Source organism: Giraffa tippelskirchi, chromosome 9 (genome assembly GCF_054371585.1).
Source record: "Giraffa tippelskirchi isolate mGirTip1 chromosome 9, T2T-mGirTip1v1.2.pri, whole genome shotgun sequence".
Lineage (NCBI taxonomy): Eukaryota > Metazoa > Chordata > Mammalia > Artiodactyla > Giraffidae > Giraffa > Giraffa tippelskirchi.
The window spans coordinates 77,132,259-77,151,585 of NC_137283.1; the positions used below are offsets into that span (position 1 = coordinate 77,132,259).

General features: G+C 39.2%; 1 pseudogene; it reads right to left on the reverse strand.

The window, feature by feature from the left end:
• Positions 1-3,561: 3,561 nt before the first annotated feature.
• On the reverse strand, positions 3,562-6,185 carry LOC145521879 (heterogeneous nuclear ribonucleoprotein U-like protein 1 pseudogene; annotated as a pseudogene).
• Between the last annotated feature and the right edge of the window lie 13,142 nt (positions 6,186-19,327).

A 19,327-nucleotide genomic window follows, 5' to 3' on the forward strand; every position in this document is an offset into this window, starting at 1 on the left:
GATTACACGTTTGCCCAAACCCATAGAATGTAAGAAACTACCAATGAACCTTAATGTAAACTCTGAACGTTGGGTGACTGTGATGTGCCAACCTAGTTTATCAATGGTAACAAGTGTACCACTCTGAGGGAAATGTTGATAATTAGGGAAACTGTGCATGTTGAGGGGCTCCCCTCATGTCTCAGCGGTAAAGAAACTGCCTGCAGTGCAGGATATGCAGGTTCGATAGCTGTATTGGGAAGATCCCCTGGAGGAGGGCTTTGCAACCCAATGGAGTATTTTGTCTTTTGTCCCGGGGACAGAGGAACCTGGCAGGTTACAGTCCATAGGATCACAGAGAATCAAACGTGGCAAGCCACTGAATATGCACACACTCATGTATATCAAGGGCAGAGAGTCCACGGGAAATCTTCATATCTTCCTCTTAATTTTGCTATGAACCTAAAACTTTTCTTAAAAAGTTAATTCTGAATTAAAAAAAATTATAGGGCATTGTAGAGGCTGAATGGATCAAAAGTAATGGTTTAATTTAAAAATATATATGCTATATATAAAAATATATATAGTACTAGTTTGCTAAGGCTGCTGCAAAAATATACCACTGACTGAATAGTTTGAACAAATTATTTTCTCATGATACTGGAGACTCAAAATCAGAGATAAAGTTATTATCAGGGATGCTTCTTCCTGATGTCTCATCTCCTGGTTTACATATTGTCTTTTGTTTCCCTCAAGGTCCTTCCTGTATAAGGGTTTCTGGGTCCTAATCTCCTTGTCTTATAAGAAGCTCATTCATATTGGATTGAGACCCACTCTAACAATCTCTGGGGCTTCCCAGGTGGTGCCTGTGGCAAAAAACGAAACAAAACAACAACAACAAAATCACCTGCCAATGCCCGAGACATAAGACATGTAAGAGATGCAAGTTTAACCCCTGGGTTGGAAAGATCCCCTGGAGGAAGGCATGGAAAGCCACTCCAGTATTCTTGTCTAGATAATCTCATGGACGGGGGAGCCTGGTGAGTTATAGTCCATAGGGTCTCAAAGAAGTGGACATGACTGAAGAAAATTGGTATGCATGTACTAATAAATTCATTCTACCTTAACTACCATATTAAAGAATCTACCTTCAGGTAGAGTTACATTCTGATACAGAGAGTTATTACTTCATGTGAGAATTTAGTAAGGGGAATACAAATAAGCCCATAATGCATGCATGTGTGTGCATATGTGTATTTTATATATATATATATATATATACACACACACACATATGGAATATATACACATATACATATGGTCACATGTAGTAACAAGCGTCATTCTGGGAGATGGTGTATATATACATATACATATATGTGTGTATATATCAGTTCAGTCACTCAGTCGTGTCTGACTCTTTGCGACCCCATGGACTGCAGCATGCCAGAATTCCCTGTCCATCACCAACTCCCAGAGCCTGATCAAACTCATGTCCTTAGAGTCGGTGATGCCATCCAACCATCTCATCCTCTGTCATGCCCTTCTCCTCCTGCCTTCAATCTTTCCCAGCATCAGGGGCTTTTCCAGTGAGGCAGTTCTTCGCATCAGGTGGCCAAAGCATTGGAGTTTCAGGTTAAGCATCAGTCCTTCCAATGAATTTTCAGGGCTGATTTCCTTTAGGATGGACTGGTTGGATCTCCTTGCAGTTCAAGGGATTCTCAAGAGTCTTCTCCAACACTACAGTTCAAAAGCATCCATTCTTTGGTGCTCAGCTTTCTTTATAGTCCAACTCTCACATCCATATATGACTACTGTAAAAACCATAGCTTTGACTAGATGGACTTTGTTGGTAAAGTGATGTCTCTGTTTTTTAATACGCTGTCTATGTTGATCATAGCTTTTCTTCCAAGTAGCAAGCGTCTTTTAATTTCACCGAAGCTTTGACTAGATGGACCTTTGTTGGCAAAGTAATGTCTCTCCTTTGTTTTTAAAGGTTTCAAGTTCAGTAGTCACACTCTCTCAAAATACAAAAAGCAGGTACAATTCAACTCAACACAGAAGCTTGTGTGCAAGGTTAGGAGAATCTGAGACATTGTGTAGAAAACTAGGTTAAAGATGATACTGTGGTTTTCTTTTGTGTCTGTTTTGAAGGTGTAGCCCTTCCTCTGTCACCTGAATTTAGCAAAGAAATGGTTATCTTGAGGAAATATCAACAGCTGACCCACAGGTAAATGGACAAATTCTAGAAATTGAAACAAAAGAGCATAACTACAAAAAACAAACAAACAAACAAAAACCCAACAACTGTCACTGTTTCCTCCCTCTACATTTTGCTTTTTAAAACTTGCTGTGTGTTTTTTTTTAAGTTTTTTATTCTCTCTCTCTCTCTTTTTTTTTAATCCTGAAAAGGAGAGAGTAAAACAGTTCCTGGAAAATTTTACAAACAACTGCATGAGAGTCTGGGAAGCTGAAGTGCCCTTGCTGGGAGAAGAAGACAAAAAGGGCCCCCACCTCCCTCACCCAGCGCTGGAGCTTCACTGTATGACCAACGAGGGGGCGCGGGTCTTTAGTCCAGAAGGAGGAACGGGGGAGGAGGAAGAGGAGGAGGGGAGGTGTCAAACAGAATATAAAAGGTCACCGCTGTCTGTTCCAATCCAGAGGAAATGCCCAGCCCCATGTGGGGGAAAAGCGCCTCAGAGCAGAGGCAGCCCTGGGGTACCCAGCCCCCAGCAACCAGAGCACGGTGGGAGTGTACAAGGAGGGTCGGGGCGGGAACAGGTGGAGGAAGCCCGGAGAAGCCTCCAGGACACGCCTGCCGCTGTGCGCCTGTCCCCCTGTGTGTTCCCCAGGACGCGCCTGCTGCTCTGTGCGCCTGTGCCCTGTGTGTTTACCAGGACACGCCTGCCGCTGTGCGCCTGTGCCCCGTGTGTTCTCCAGGACGCGTCTACCGCTGTGCGCCTGTGCCCTGTGTGTTCCCCAGGACGCGCCTGCCGCTGTGCGCCTGCCCCTCCGTGTGTTCTCCAGGACGCGTCTACCGCTGTGCGCCTGTGCCCCGTGTGTTCCCCAGGACGCGCCTGCCGCTGTGCGCCTGCCCCTCCGTGTGTTCTCCAGGACGCGTCTACCGCTGTGCGCCTGTGCCCCGTGCGTTCTCCAGGACACGCCTGCCGCTGTGGGCCTGTGCCCCGTGTGTTCCCCAGGACGCATCTACCGCTGTGCGCCTGTGCCCCGTGTGTTCTCCAGGACACGCCTGCCGCTGTGGGCCTGTGCCCCGTGTGTTCCCCAGGACGCGTCTGCCGCTGTGCGCCAGTGCCCCGTGTGTTCTCCAGGACACGCCTGCCGCTGTGGGCCTGTGCCCCGTGTGTTCCCCAGGACGCGTCTACCGCTGTACGCCTGTGCCCCGTGTGGTCTCCAGGACACGCCTGCCGCTGTGCGCCTGTGCCTCCCTCTGTTCCCCCGGACACACCTGCCGCTGTGCGCCTGTGCCCCGTGTGTTCTCCAGGACACGCCTGCTGTGCGCCTGTGCTCCATGTGATCTCCAGGACGTGCCTGCCGCTGTACGCCTGTGTCCCCGTGTGTTCTCTAGGACGCGCCTGGTGTGCGCCTGTGCCCCGTGTGTTCCCCAGGACGCGCCTGCCGCTGCGTGCCTGTGCCCCGAGTGTTCTCCAGGACGCACCTGCTGTGCGCCTGTGCCCTGTGTGTTCTCCAGGACGCGCCGGCCGCTGTGCTCCTGTGCCCCCGTGTGTTTCCCAGGACACGCCCGCTGCTGTGCGCCTGTGTCCCACCGTGTGTTTCCGGAGTAGCTCCGTAGTGATAGTTGCCCTGGTATGGCGGCCATTGGCCCTGGTTCTGATAGTCCTGGTTCCCCTGCTGAGCGTACTGTTGATCCTGGTTGCAGTCGGGCTGAGGGTAGGTCTATGCCGTGGATGGCGGTGGTGGTGCCAGTGGTTGTATTGCAGCCCTGCAGCTCGGAGAGTTGTAGGCAGGTGGTGGCAGAGGTTAGGTGTTGGGGCCGTGTAGCTCTGGCTGGACCCTCCCTGTTTGTAGGGAAGTGACTGGCTGTAAGTCAGCTGTGGAGGGATGTAGCTGCTGACCGCAGGGGTGCTGGCATTAGTGGTCGAGCCAGGGGTTTTGCAGCTAGCCTCTGGGGGTTCAGATCAGGGCTGTAGGTAGGTGGCTGTGGAGGCTGCTGTGCGCGAGGCTGTTGTTTGGGTGCCTGGCTGTAGCTGCCTCTGTTATTCGAGTTGCTGCCCCGGTTGTTACCCCAGCAGCTCTGGTTGCAGCCACCACCTCCACTACGGTTGAAATCTCCTGGGTAGTTGTCTCCTGCACCTCTGCCTCCTGATCAGTTCTGGAAGCTTTCTCTGTTGCCCCCCCCCCCCCCCCGCGCGCACATTGGTTGTCACAGCGCTGGGAATTGCCACCACCTCCATTGCCCCAGGAGCTACTCCACCTCAGTGGTCATCGCTCACTTCAGCAGCGGTCCCATCCTGCGGCTTTCCTCACTGGCTGCCTCGCCAGCTTGTCTGCGGCCTCTCACCATTGCTCAGTGAACAGCACCTCATCCAAGAGGTCCCCAGCATCAGGCAAGGAGAAGCTGGCTTTCATTTCTAAGACCACATGATCCGGGACTTCTTCCCTTTTTCGTACGTCTGCTTTATTGTTCGATCTTTCAGGTCCTGCTCAGTGGGACAAATTCCAAGAGCTGTGCACTGCAGGCCTTCACAAGGTCTCGTTTTTCATCTCTGGGCTGACCCATAAGCATTCGTCTGATCTAGGCTATAGCTGTGTTTCTTGCGGGCAGCGATCTGGACAAGGCGGTTGGGCACTGGGTGGTGGCCGGGGCGGGGCGGGGGGGCGGGGATTAGGACAGCCCAACAGCCCGTGTGGTTCCTCTGAGGCCTAGGCCCATTACCCGCGTCTCATCTACGATGCGCTGCCATCTGGGATGTTGTGCTTGTTGGAGAGGCTGCAAGCTGCACGTTTGGTGGCCCATGTGGTTTTGCCTGCTGCCGGCAGGCCCGCCAGCATCAGAATCTCACAATCTACCTTGCTCTTTGGTCCGAAGGTGCCCCCATTGTGCTCACTTAGGGGAAGGTGCTGGATGAAGGTGAAGCCTGGCAGAACGGAACAGTAGGTCTTGGCCTGCTGCCCGAAGCTGAACGCCACTGCACACTGCTTCACCAGGATGTGAGGGTAGGGAGCCTGACCCCCTGAAGCTTCCTTCTGAGTTCGGAAGGCAATGCCCATCCGCTTCCCTGTTTTGGTGAAGGAAGGTTCCATGTCGTTTCCGCATTCAAAGTACGCAAATCAGCCGGTTACATCCTTCTCTGCAAACTTGTCTCCAGAGTTCTCAAAGAGGCTATTGGTGAACTTCTTCCGAGTGCCTCTGTAGCCATAGGAGAAAGGCCCTCTGCCTAGCTGAGTGCTGCAGGAGTCCAGGGACCAATCAATGTGTACCACGTGTGGGCCAGGCTCCATAGACGGAAGCTGCGTCACAGAAATTTCTTCGTTGATCTTCATCTCAAAGCACACACGGCCCCTCTGACCCCATAGCTGGCACAAGCTCCTGACCACAGGTATGCAAAACCTTCAGTTGTGAGTGAATAGCCTCTACTCCGGCCTTGGGCCACCTTGAAGTGGAGGTTGCAGTTATAGGTGTCAATGGCCACCAGGGTGTCGTCTTAGCGGAAGAAAGTCATCTTCATCCCCTTCAGCCAGAGGCTGAGGAGATCGCCCCCTTCTATCCTCTCGGTGCTCAAAGTACCCCCGTCCCCGTTTTTTTTTCATAAGGCCTCTTGCGTCGCTCAAGTTGTTGTCTGCCTGGTTTGTGTTAAGATGATGCTTCAGGTGGGAGGAAGCCGGTGGGTGCTTCTTGCTTCCTCTCTGTCTTTACTTCCGGGAGATAGGCTTGCTGCTGCTGGACCATTTCCAGCAGTCTCTGCTCTCCAGACTCGTTCTCTGGCTTGACGGCCTGCATTTCATAGAAGTGGTTCTGCACGGTAATATTGTCCATGTTATCTCATTGCTGTGCCCGGGTCACCCCGATTCGTCATTGGCCTGAGCTCCGGCTCGTCACTGGGCTCCTTGGCCTCCAGTGCCGCCTGCAACCGCTCAGCAAGCTCGGCCTTGAGGCCGTGAGTGTCCAGGCCGTGGCGCTGCAACTCGTTGCGAAGTTTGTTCACCTTCAGACACTGCATATCCATGGCCCAGCCTCCCAGGGCTCAGTCCCCCTAAACCTTTCCTGTTAACAGGTGAAGGGGAAGGCAGGGGGCACTCCAATGGTGGTGGCTTCTCTGCTTTTTAATATGCTGTCTGGGTTGGTCACAGCCTCTCTTCTAAGGAACAAGCGCCTTTTAACTTTGTGGCTGCAGTCACCATCTGCAGTGATTTTGGAGCCCAAATAAATTAAGTCACTTACTATTTCCATTGTTTCCCCATCTATTTGGCATGAAGTGATAGGACCAGGTGCCATGATCTTAGTTTTCTGAATGTTCAGTAATAAGCCAGCTTTTTCACTCTCCTCTTTCACTTTCATCAAGAGGCTCTTTAGTTCCTCTTCGCTTTCTGCCATAAGGGTGGTGTCATCTCCATATCTGAGATTATTGATATTTCTCCTGGCAGTCTTGATCCCAGCTTGTGCTTCATCCAGCCCCGCATTTCACATGATGTACTCTGTACATAGTTGCTAAGTCGTGCCCAGTTCTTGCGACCCCATGGACCCATGAGATTCTCCAGGCAAGAATATTGGAGTGGGTGGCCACTTCCTTCTCCAGGGCATCTTCTTGATCCAGGGATTGAAACTGGGTCTCCTGCATTACAGGCAATCTTCCCCTGTAGCTCAGTTGGAAAAGATTCTGCCTCCAATGCAGAAGAAACTTGGATTCAACCCCTGGGTCAGGAAGATCCCCTGGAGGAGGAAATGGCAACCCACTCCAGTATTCTTGCCTAGGAAATCCCATGGACAGTGGAGCCTGGTGAGCTACAGTCCATGAAGTCACAAAGAGTCAAACAAGACTGAGTGACTGAACATGTGTGTATATGTATACACACACACACACACACACACACACACACACATGCGCCTCCCTTGTGCCTCAGCTGGTAAAGAATCTGCCTGCAATGCAAGAGACCTAGGCTTGATCTCTGGGTTGGGAAGATCTCCTGGAGAAGGGATGGGCTACCCACTCCAGTATTCTGGCCAAGAGAATTCTATGGACTGTATGGAGTCACAAAGAGTCGGACACAACTGAACAACTTTCATCTACTTACTTACATACACACATAAATTATGGATATGTGTGTGTATATATATATACATATATATATGTATATGTATGCATATACAAGTACATATACTATGTTTATATATATATACATATATATACACATTATCTGTTTTAACCTGTAGATTAGCTTAATGCTTTTATCTTAAGACATCTTTATACTTAACACAAAAGTTACTTCTAATATTTAAAATATTCCTTCATTTCTCCATTGAGGTGGAAAAGACAATTCCTTTTAGCTGGTGTCAAAAATCAAAGACAAATGTTTTTGTTTATGGGAAACACCTAAATATGATATACAGATCAAGATTTCCTTAAGTGTAATCATTTTATGAAATCATGATCCAACTAAGTTTAAATTCTAGCACATATTCTTAAAGTATGCATTATGATTTATTGAACTAATATTTATTACAACAGAGCAAGGATAGTTCAATTAAGGAAAGATATCAATGTGTGTTTTCTAAATAAATAAATTAATGTTTATAAAAGGGTATGATTGTTAGGATGCTAACAAGTCATACAGAAATTCTCGTAATCATTTCTAATTTCAATTTTAATTTTAATTTGGTAAGAAATAAATGAAAACTAAATATGATCAAACTAATCAGTCAACCCAAAATCCATCTAGTAACTGACCAAATAAAAGTGAATAAAGACACAATGATTAAAACAAAAAAGCTAAATGCATGCCTATTATTTCAGCCAATATTTAGCTATATTCTGGAAGTATGCTGATGTTTAGAGAAATAATGATGATGCAGATACTTTTAATAAACCTTATAGAAGGTGGTCCCCACATGAATGAACAAACTTCAGATGTCAGGTAATCACTGTGCATTTGACTTCAGTTTTGTGTCATAGTAGCAAATTTTGTAACACAGGGAAATCACACATTACAAAATATAAATGTTTTACTATATGATAGTACCAACAACAAAAAAATAATTTAAAAATCCCATTCTGATAGTGGAAATAGTATAAAATGGGAAAACTTATGCAGAAAATGTAGAAAGCCTCTACAGAGAAAGAAAAAAAATATATTAAAGTAACTAAGGATCCTTGACTTATATGGAAAGGGATGCAGTTTTCCTGAATTTGATGATGTAATATAAAAATATAAATCACTTTCTACTAATATTGAAATTTACTAAAATTATAATCATAATTCACAAATGGTTTCTTGGAATTGATAAAAAAATAGATTCATAAATTTAAAAGGAATATATTTCTGAGAATTTTCAATTGATTTTTGAAATATAAGCAATATTTAAAATAATGCTAGCATAGTGAAATAAATTACTATTATAAAGTCATGTAGTCCTAATCACATTTCATGTACATAATTATGCATATCTCTGGATTTCCCCCCAGAACTTCATCAATTATAAATAAATCAATTAACCATCATTTCCAACTTCTTTTTACAGTTGTGATTGGAATCAATTATATAGATTTTTCCTATTTTTTGTTTAATCTTTTATTATTTTAAAAATGAAATAGAAAATTTAAGAGAATTTATATGACTGTTTTTAGTGAAGGCCCAATAAAGGAAGGCAAGAAATATAAAAGCCATAAAAGAATATATTAATCATTTTCTTCAGTGTGGAAGAAGACCAAACCAAAATCAGTAGATAAATTATAGTACAGGCTAAATTCTATGATATGTACTTAAACAAAAGTAAATATCCTTGTACAAAAAGATCTCCATGGACAAAATATTGATTGAAAAATGTAGGAAAAAGTTAAGAGGGCAAGTGTTAGAAACAATGAAAATGTAAATATTGTCTCATTTATATTTTGAAAAATATTTTGTTTTAAAATTATTTCATTTCAATCATACTTTATCTTTTATAAAATGATGTAATAAAGGAAAACCTACAAATGATTTCTGTTACTATAAAAATATCTATACAGTTTGGATATTGGTAGGATTAACTTTTAAAAAATCAGTCATTGTTAGTAGGTTAATATACACATTTGATGAATAATTCAATTTTCTCTGAATAGTTCAATGCAAATATACATAAGCCTATTATAGTAACCATAATTTTCAATGGAAGAATTGATTTGCATATTGGATTACAATAACCCATTGCAATTAATCCACAAGAGAATATTTGCTAGTGATCTCAATTCTTGATGAAATGTGAAATGTACATAGATAAAATTAAAATGGAACTTTTACCCCATTTGGGTAATCTGATAGAGTGCCTGAAGAGCTATGGATGGAGGTTCATAACATTGTACAGGAGGTGGTGATCAAAATCATCCCCAAGAAAAAGAAATGCAAAAAGGCAAAATGGTTGTCTGAGGAGGTTTTACAAATAGTTGAGAAAAGAAGAGAAGAAAAAGGCAAAGGAATAAAAGAAGGATATACCATCTGAATGCAGAGATACAAAGTATAGCAAGGAGAGATAAGAAAGTCTGAAGTGAACAATGGAAAAAAAAGGAAAAACAATAGAGTGGGAAAGACTAGAGATCTTTTCAAGGAAATTAGTGATACCAAGGGAACATTTCATGCAAAGATGGGTACAATAAAGGACAAACATGGTATGGAACTAACAGAAGCAGAAGATATTAAAGAAGAGGTGACAAGAATATACAAAAGAACTATTCAAAAAAAAGTCTTAATGACTGGGACAACCGCAATGGTGTGGTCCTCACCTAGAGCCAGACATCCTGGCTCTAAAAAAAACCAAGTGGGCCTTAGGAAACATCATGAAAAACAAAGCTAGTGGAGATGATAGAATTCCAGCTGAGATAGTTCAAATCCGAAAAGAGGATGCTGTTAGAGTGCGATAGCAAAATTGGAAAACTGAGCAGTGGCCCCAGGACTGGGAAAAGTCAGTTTTCATTCCAATCCCAAAGAAGGGCAATGCCAAAGAATGTTCAAACTACAGCACAGTTGCACCCACTTCACATGATAGCAAGTTAATGCTCAAAATCATTCAAGCTAGGCTTCAACAATATGTGAGCTGAGAAGTTCCATATGTACAAGCTGGATTTAGCAAAGGCAAAGGAACCTAAGATCAAATTGCTGACAACTGTTAGATAATAGAAAAAGAAAAAAAATTCCAAAAACTATCTACTTCTGATTCCTTGATTTTTCTAAAACCTTTCACTGTGTGGATCACAACAAACTGTGGAAAATTCTCAAAGAGATGGAAATACCAAACCTCCTTACCTGCCTCCTGAGAAACCTGTATGTAGATCAAGAAGCAACAGCTAGAACTGGACATGGAACAACAGACTGGTTCCAAGTTGGGAAAGGAGTAGGTCAAGGCTGTATGCTGTCACCTTGCTTATTTAACTTATACGCAGAGTACATCATGTGAAATGCTGGGCAGGATGAATCACAAGTTGTAATATCAAGAATCTCAGATATGCTGATGACACCACCCTAATGGCAGAATGTGAAGAGGAACTAAAGAACCTCTGATGAAGGTGAAAGAGAAGAATGAAAAAGCTGGCTTAAAACTCAACATTCAAAAAACTAAGATCATGGCATCCAGTCCTATCACTTCATGGCATATAGATGGGGAAATAATGGAAACAGTGACAGACTTTATTTTCTTGGGCTCCAAGATCACTGTGGATGGTGACTGAAGCCATAAAATTAAAAGACACTTGCTCCTTGGAAGAAAAGCTGTGAAAAACCTAGACAACATATTAAAAAGCAGACATCACTTTGCTGACTAAGGTCCGTATAACAAAAGCTATGATTTTTCCACTAGTCATGTATGGATATATGAGGGTTGGACCATAAAGGAAGGCTGAGCAGTGAAGAATTGATGCTTTTGAACTGTGGTGTTGGAGAAGACTCTTGAGGGTCCCTTGGACTGCAAGGAGATCAAACCTGTCAATCCTAAAAGACATCAACCGTGAATATTCACTGGAAGTACTGATTCTGAAGCTAAAGCTCCAATAATTTGGCCATCTGATATGAAGAGCCAACTCATTGGATAAGACACTGATTTAGGAAAGATTGAGGGCAGGAGGAGAAAGGGGTAACAGAGGCTGAGATGGTTGGATGGCATCATCGAGTCAACAGACATGAGTTTGGCAAACTCTGGTTGATGGTGTCAGACAGGGAAGCTTGGCATGATTCAGGCCATGGGGTTGCAGAGAGTCAGACACCACTGAGTGACTGAATGAGGACAGCAACCCCATTTGGCTACTGTGATTATGCTGCTAGTGCAGTTGAATCTGTTTAAAATTTATCCAATGTAAGTTTTGATAAAGGCTTTACAGTAAAAATATCTCAGTAAAGTTTGGTTATTACTCAAAACTGCATATATTTTCAATCATATTTTCAGCCAAGGATGAATTAAAATTTTGGCACATATTTTTAAATTTCATATAAAAATTTTCCCATAATTAACTATTCAAATATCTTAAAGTGAGTTAATATCTAATGTTATGAGAACCTATATATACAGCCACATTCATATTTTTTGGGGGGCTTGGTATTTACTATAACATTTTGGGACTATTACTTGCAATATTAAATATATTTTAAAAGTTATTATCCATGATTGAAAAATTTCAATTTTGGTATTCTCTTATATAAACAAATGCATCAAGACATAAGATATACTTAATAATATTTATTTTGTCAGTGTCTGCATTATTTAAACAAACGTAGGGAAATGTCTATTTTAGGAAACAGTACCATCAATTATGAACTCTCCATGCTATGAAATACCTCCAGCAACAATGTTTTTAAAAGACAATTACTGATAAAGTGACTTTAAATATAGTCATTAAAAATACGTACTTTGAAATAAATATATATTGAAGAAACATAGTAGTATAAATACTCCTATGTGATACTGTTATATTTCTGTAAAAACATACAAATAAATGAAGAAAGAAAGAACCAGAATTAATATAATATGGTTAACAATTTCATGTCGTAAGATCACAACAAATACTAGAAATATTTGCATATTTCTTTTAATAATAATCAGCTCCCATGAGTATAATAGAAGAAATGAGTGGTAATTAACTTTGTCAATATACTTTTCTATTGGTTAATTTATTTAAAAAATTCTATTATTTATGTAAAAACCCATGTAAGGTCAAATATGTAAAGAATTATTTTTTACAATTGTATCTCAGTTATGAGGAGAAACTTATAGATTCAAATTTCAATAAACTATAAACACACAAAAATTTATACACAAACTGTTGGCTCTTCTTTTATAATTAATTGGATTTTCCATTAGCATTTGGTCTTTCAGTGTTGGCTCCTTTCAGTGTTGCTAATTTCAAGAGTTGGAATGTAGAACAAAACTCATTTTTGCATGACATTTGCAATGCAATTATCTCATTCAGGCATCTTTTTTTCATATACTTTTCTATGGCATAAGCCTATGCTGACTTTTTTTTTGAAATTCACTTATGATTTTTGAAGAATCTTGAATTGTTATTTCAATTTTTACCCAAGCTGCAAATGAAAGCTATATAAACATAAATTGCTGAATTGTCTGGTCAAAACCATGCTCTATTTTGATGTATGCAATTATTTTAACTTGGCAAATTTCTGAATGTCTCCATACATGCATCTCTAGGCTTTTACTCATGCATTAATGCTACTTTTCAAGTAGTTTATAAAACTGTTTTCTGATTTAATACTCTACATATAATTTATTACTGTTTAATGTTTGTTTTCTATAAAATTCATCAAGATAGAAACTGTCTTTACAAAATACATATCTCATATAAAGAGTGTTTGAAAGAAAAACAAAATCAAGTTTTGTGTATGTATATGTATACCTACATATACTTATGTATGTATATACACATATATATGTGTATATATGTATTAGTTGCATACAATCTTTCATATGATACCATTATTTCTTATACTTCAATGCTATGCTCCCTTCTCTTCTCAGAGGGATATTTTTACCAATTATGTGATATGATCTTAATAGGCAGCTTGTCCTGATTTTGCCCTAAGATCTGTCTTCCTTCAGATATTTCTATAGTGTACATAAGACATGACCATGAGGCTGTCATTTGGGTGTTGTTCCTCGGGGGTCCCACAGGCATTTCAACCTCAACATATTTAAAATCAAAACAAGGTCTTTTTCATAACAACAGGGATTCAGTTGCCAACTACATGTGACTTGTCCCAAATACACAAGTCCAGAAGAACTATGTCCCTTATGTAGAACAATATTATAAACAATTTTAGATATTTGCTTTACATAAAAATGTGCATAATTTTTAATTCAATACTAAAATATTATATACTTCACTAAGTGTTATATCATACTTCTGTTCCATACTACCTCATGTAGTTGCCTATTCATTCAAGTACTTGCATGGTCGTTCTTGTTGTTCAGAACACTCAGTCGTGTCCAACTTTTGTGCAACCCAATAGACTGCAGCACACCAGGCCTCCGTGTCCATCACCAGCACCTGGGGTTTTCTCAAACTCATGTCCATTGAGTCAGTGATGCCATCCAACCATCTCATCCTCTGTCATCCCCTTGTCCTCCTGCCTTCAATCTTTTCCAGCATCAGGGTCTTTTCCAATGAATCAGTTCTTCACATCAGATGAGTAAATATTTGGAACTTCAGCTTCAGCGTCATTCCTTTCAGTGAATATTCAGGGATTGATATTAAAGGGTTAAAAATTATTTTTGTTTTAGACCAGGAACCAGCAATGACCCACTTGGTAAATCTCACTAGCAGGTCATTTTGTATAGTCTATGAACTAAGAATTATTTTCACAAATTTGAACCATTGTAAACACAAACATAAAAGCAAAGTGAAACAATTGAGGAATAGGCAACAGAAATATATGGCATGCAAAGCCTAAAAAATTTATTATAAACTTACCCTTTAAAAAAATTCCTAACCTGATTCTGCAACTGATTGTGAATCAACTACATCCCATGCTCAATTACTTTCAAAGGTTTAACCCCACCCAAAAAGTCATTTTCAAACAATTAACATAAAATTTATTAGTCTTAGGTGTTTTTTGTTTGTTTGTTTGTTTGAGTGAGTGAGTGATAACTATGTTGCAACTTTGAAAAAGCAAAAATCTGTCATCTGAAGCAGTATGATTCCAGCTTGTGACAGTGGGTGAGTTACTAATCTGGCCTGAACTTCATTTTTCTCATCTGTAAATGGGATAAAAGTGCTAGGTGGTAGTCTGAAGTTCACTGAAACAGTGTAGGCTATTGACCCAGTATAGTGACTTACCAGTAATAAGTATCCCATTGATGCCAATTTTGCATTCCTATTTCCATCGACTCAATTATATGTTCATTTGAATTACAGAGATATAATACAAGTGTAAAAATTAGAGCTCTAGCAATAGGAGTGAACATAGGGACATCTATCTTAAAATGCAAAAAATAAAAAAAAGATATAAAAATTCTTGCACATGACAACATATAATTATATTTAGTATAGTAAACTCTAAAAGCTAATTGCATGACTAATGTTCAATGATTGATTCATATGGATAAACCACAGTATATTGAAATAATTCTGGCTAATAAATCCAGATACAGGAGGGACATAAAGTTACCTATAGACTTAGTTATACTTAGAATGGAGAAAATTTCTATATGATATAGAAGGCAAGAAATGTAAAGTGTTTTTATTTTCCTAGAATAGAGAAATCAGTGATCATGGCTTGCAAGTGAAGGAAAAATTATAATGATAACTCGGATATGTTTTTAGCTAATATTTATTAAGAGCTAACATATTTCAAGGAACTCTGCTAAGTATTTTAAAACATTTTTCTTTTAGTCAGTTCTAACTGTACATTGGATAATAATTAATGACAATAATTGTTCATAATTGTTAAATACTTATGTCTTAGTCTCATGCCATACAGAATACTTTTCATGCATTGTTGCATTTAATCATCAGAAACCCTTTGTATTAAGTATTATTACCCTCATTTCAAAGATGAGAGAACTGAAGTTTAGCAAATATAAGTGATTTGCCCCAAATCTCACAGCTGTTTAACTGACTGAATCAGAACTCAAACCAAAGCAATCTGACCACAGTGAATGTCAAACCATTGTTGAACTGGGCACAACATACCAACAGTAAATTTGAATTTGCTATTAAAGCTCATCACTAATTTTAGAAGCTCAACTGATTTTAATGGTTTAGACATGGGATGTGAGGAAATTTAGGGGAGACAATAGATACGCAACATTTAAAATCATTCTAGGCCTGCTGAGAAGACTACAGCAATTCAGAATACAAACTCATAAAAGAGGGTTTTGTTGTTCGCTGTTTTTTTTTTTAATTGAGGTAACTGAAATAAAACATCATGCAAATTTAAGGTGTATAACATGTTAACTTGATGCATTTATATATTGCAATATGATAACCAGCATAGTTCACTTAATGCTTCTCATCATTTCACATAATTATCATTTCTCTTTTGCAATGGGAACAATTAAGATCTAGTTTTTGTTTGTTTGCTCGGTTTTTTTTGTTTGTTTGTTTGTTTTGCCACAAGCTGCATGGCATGTGGGATTGTAGTTCCCTGACTAGGGAGCAAACCTGTGACCTCTGCAGTGGAAGTGAGGAATCCTAATCACAGGAATTTCAAGGTCTACTTTCTTAGCAGCTTTGAAGTCTATATTGCAATATTGCTGACTATAATCTCTATGCCTTGCATTGATCTCCATTAATTATATGTCTACTGGTTACAAATTTGTAACCTTTAACAATATCTCCTGGATTTCCCCACCTCACAGCCCCTGATAACTCTGTTTTACTCTGTTTTCATAAGTATGATTTTTTCAGATTCTGTATATGAGTGATATACAGTTTTTGTCTTTCTCTGATTTATCTCACTAAGCACAATGTCCTCAAAGTTCATTTACGTTGCAAAAAATGGTCAAATATCTTTCTTTCCTTTTATCTGAATAATATTCCATTGTGTGTGTATCTATGTGTATCTGTGTATGACATATATGTACATGTGTACAGCTTTATCCACTTACCCCTGAAAACCATCCCTTAAAGGTTGTTTTTAAAAGCTGGATAGGTTTTAGTCTTTTAGGCATAAACATGACAAAGTCAGTATCTAGTTTTAATTTCTTATTTTATGTGGAAGATTGGATTTGCATATACCATTCCATTTGAATTAAACCGTTCACATTCTTCTGTAAAAGTACTTATTTCACAGATTCCTTCCAGCAGTTTTTACAAGAAAACAACAACCAGCTGATTAGCCAGTCACCCAGAGGAGTGGAAATTATTTTTGATTTTCAACAGTGAACAAGAGAACTTTTTAGAGAGGAGACAATAGACTGCTCTAGTAATAGGATTACTTGTGGATTATATAAAAAATGTTGAAAATATTGAACATATTTGCTGTTTTAATTTCCTTCCTCAAAGAAAGGCTGGGGTCAATAGTTGAACCTGATATGTATGTAAATAAATGCTTATAAGCTCTAGAGAACAGTGTCCAGACTCCTGAGGGGGTTCAGCACAGTCTCATTTTTGGTGCTAAGAAATAGGGAAATGGAGACTTTCCAGATTTAAGGTGTTTCCCAGTCTGAAGCAATTCCAGTGCATTTGAAGTATGAATTCTATTCAACAGATCACTGTTTTACTCTTACTTCAGTGCATACAGAGCTATCGCCATTAAAAAAAAAAAAATGAAAGGTAATCCCACAGACTATTTCAGGAGAAAGTTAATTTCATGCAGAACAAAATAAATCACTTAAAGATATTTCCATTTTATTTAAAAACACAGCAACAACAACAGCAAAATTATCAATATCCTTTTCCACACTGCCTAGTGGTAACTTTATGTCATTATTTGCAACAAAGGACCAATAATGTTTTATTTCTTAATTAAGGGCAATCAAATATATTATGAAGTGCTTAGTGTAATTATGATATTCAAGAATAACTTTAACATTACAACAAATGTAATCCTTCTCAGAACCAATTCAAAAATCTATCAGAAAGAAGTAAAGGAATTTGGAAACATGTGAAATGAGAATAAAAAGATTTAGAATTAAGTGCTTTGGAAAGCAGCCACTAACATTTAAATCAAATGGACTGCACAAATGTACATCTGCCCAGTAGGGAACTGCACTAATAAACTTATATGTAGTTCTTAAAATTATGAGTAAACAACTAAGCTATGTTTTGTTTTGTTTTTTTTTCTATTGCTATTTTGGTGGATCAATCAGGTTTGGTGTAAAAATGTTCTAACTATATGATTAAAAAGCTATTTTTCTCTAACCTATTATTAGGTGGCAACCAAAAATAAAGCTATCTTAATGTAATATTTTGATTATATAAAATTTAAAGAGTTGGAATAATGTTCTATTAGATCTAGAATTTATTTAAAATAAGGAAATGAAATTTAAAATTTTTGCCTCATTCATAAATGAAACTTTCAGAAATGTTTGAATCTAACCTTGGCAGTTTTTACTACATTTCTAATTATTGCTGGAACTCAAAAAGAAGAGGTTAAAATTTCCATAACACTCATTTTTCTTTTCTTATCTCTCTCTTTCATTATTTTTGATTGGAGAAGTTATTGTGTCATATTACATTTAATTAGATATCTCATTTTAATCACTTACATGAAGTCTTTCTTCTACTCTTGAATATAAGATGTATGTGGAGGAAAAGCCATATCTCTTAATTCACTAGCATTTTCTAGAATAGTGCCTGAGACAGGTTTGTTAAATAGAGAATGAAGAAATAAAATGTTGGATAATACCAGGTAGAAAAAATCAAAGATTCTCTTAAGAAAATTTCTGAGGGTAATTGTACCAAGATTTTAGGAGGAAATAAAAATAAGAAAAATACACAACATGTATCAATGTAATACAATCAGATAGATTGCAATTTTGATTTTATGTTAAGATTTGTGAAATTTACAGTATTTAAAGAATTAAGTAATTTTTTAAAAAATAAAATCAGTATTGAAAATCAAAATCCATCATGAAGGAATATATTAAGTAGTTGTATTGCTTAGTCCTCTTAGGTTTATGAAGACAGACTTTTCAGTCTAAGTGCTTGAAGCCAGAAAATTTTCATAAGTCATCTAGAGATCCACTTAAACACACTATTATATTAAGTGACAGGAGAACACAGAAAATACCTTGTCACACTGTGCATCTCCTAAAATAATTTTATCAAGTATATAACAGTTATTTAGAGGAGGATATTAGCATCATAAGTATTAATTAGTAAGCAAGAGAGGTCCCCAAGAGTTCAGTTCTGACTCAGTTCAAATGGACATCAGCTAAATGGCCTGAAGTTTGCTTTTATTTTAATAATGTCTCATGTTTGAAAAAAAAGAAAAAAATATCCAGGTCACTGAGCCGACAAGTTCTGTGTGTGTGCTTGCTAGGTAGTTTCAGTGCTGTCCGACTCTCTGTGCCCTATGGGCTATAGCTCACCAGGCTCCTCTGTCCATGGATTCTCCAGCAAAGATACTGCAATGGATTGCCATGCCCTCCTCCAGGTGATTTTCCCAACCCAGGGGTGGAACCCACATCTCTTTTATCTCCTGCATTGGCAGGCAGGTTCTTTTACCACTAGTGCCACCTGGGAACCCAGCAAGTTCTGAAGCTGGCTTAAATGACCTGCTGAAATTATTAATGTTAATTAAACTTGCATAGAGTCTTTTGGAATACAATGTGAAGGTACTCTGTAAAGATACTAAATAATGGTTAAATTTTTCCTCTTCTGCTCTGGGCATTAGTTCTACAATAATGATTAATAGAAATCTTTGCTCTCATGGGACTCATATTCTCATCAGAAACATACTTAAATTCCTAAATTAATATTACATAATATAAGGATTGAATGGCATCACTGACTCGATGGACATGGGTTTGGGTAGACTCCGAGAGTTGGTGATGGACAGGGAGGCCCGGCGTGCTGCAGTTCATGGGGTAGCAAAGAGTCGGACACGACTGAGCGACTGAACTGAACTGAATATAAGGAGAGCACACAGTGCTCTCATTACACCAAAACTACGTGTTTCAAAGAATTTTTATAGGAGTTTTAATTAGTTTGTAAGAAAATTTCCTGTCGAA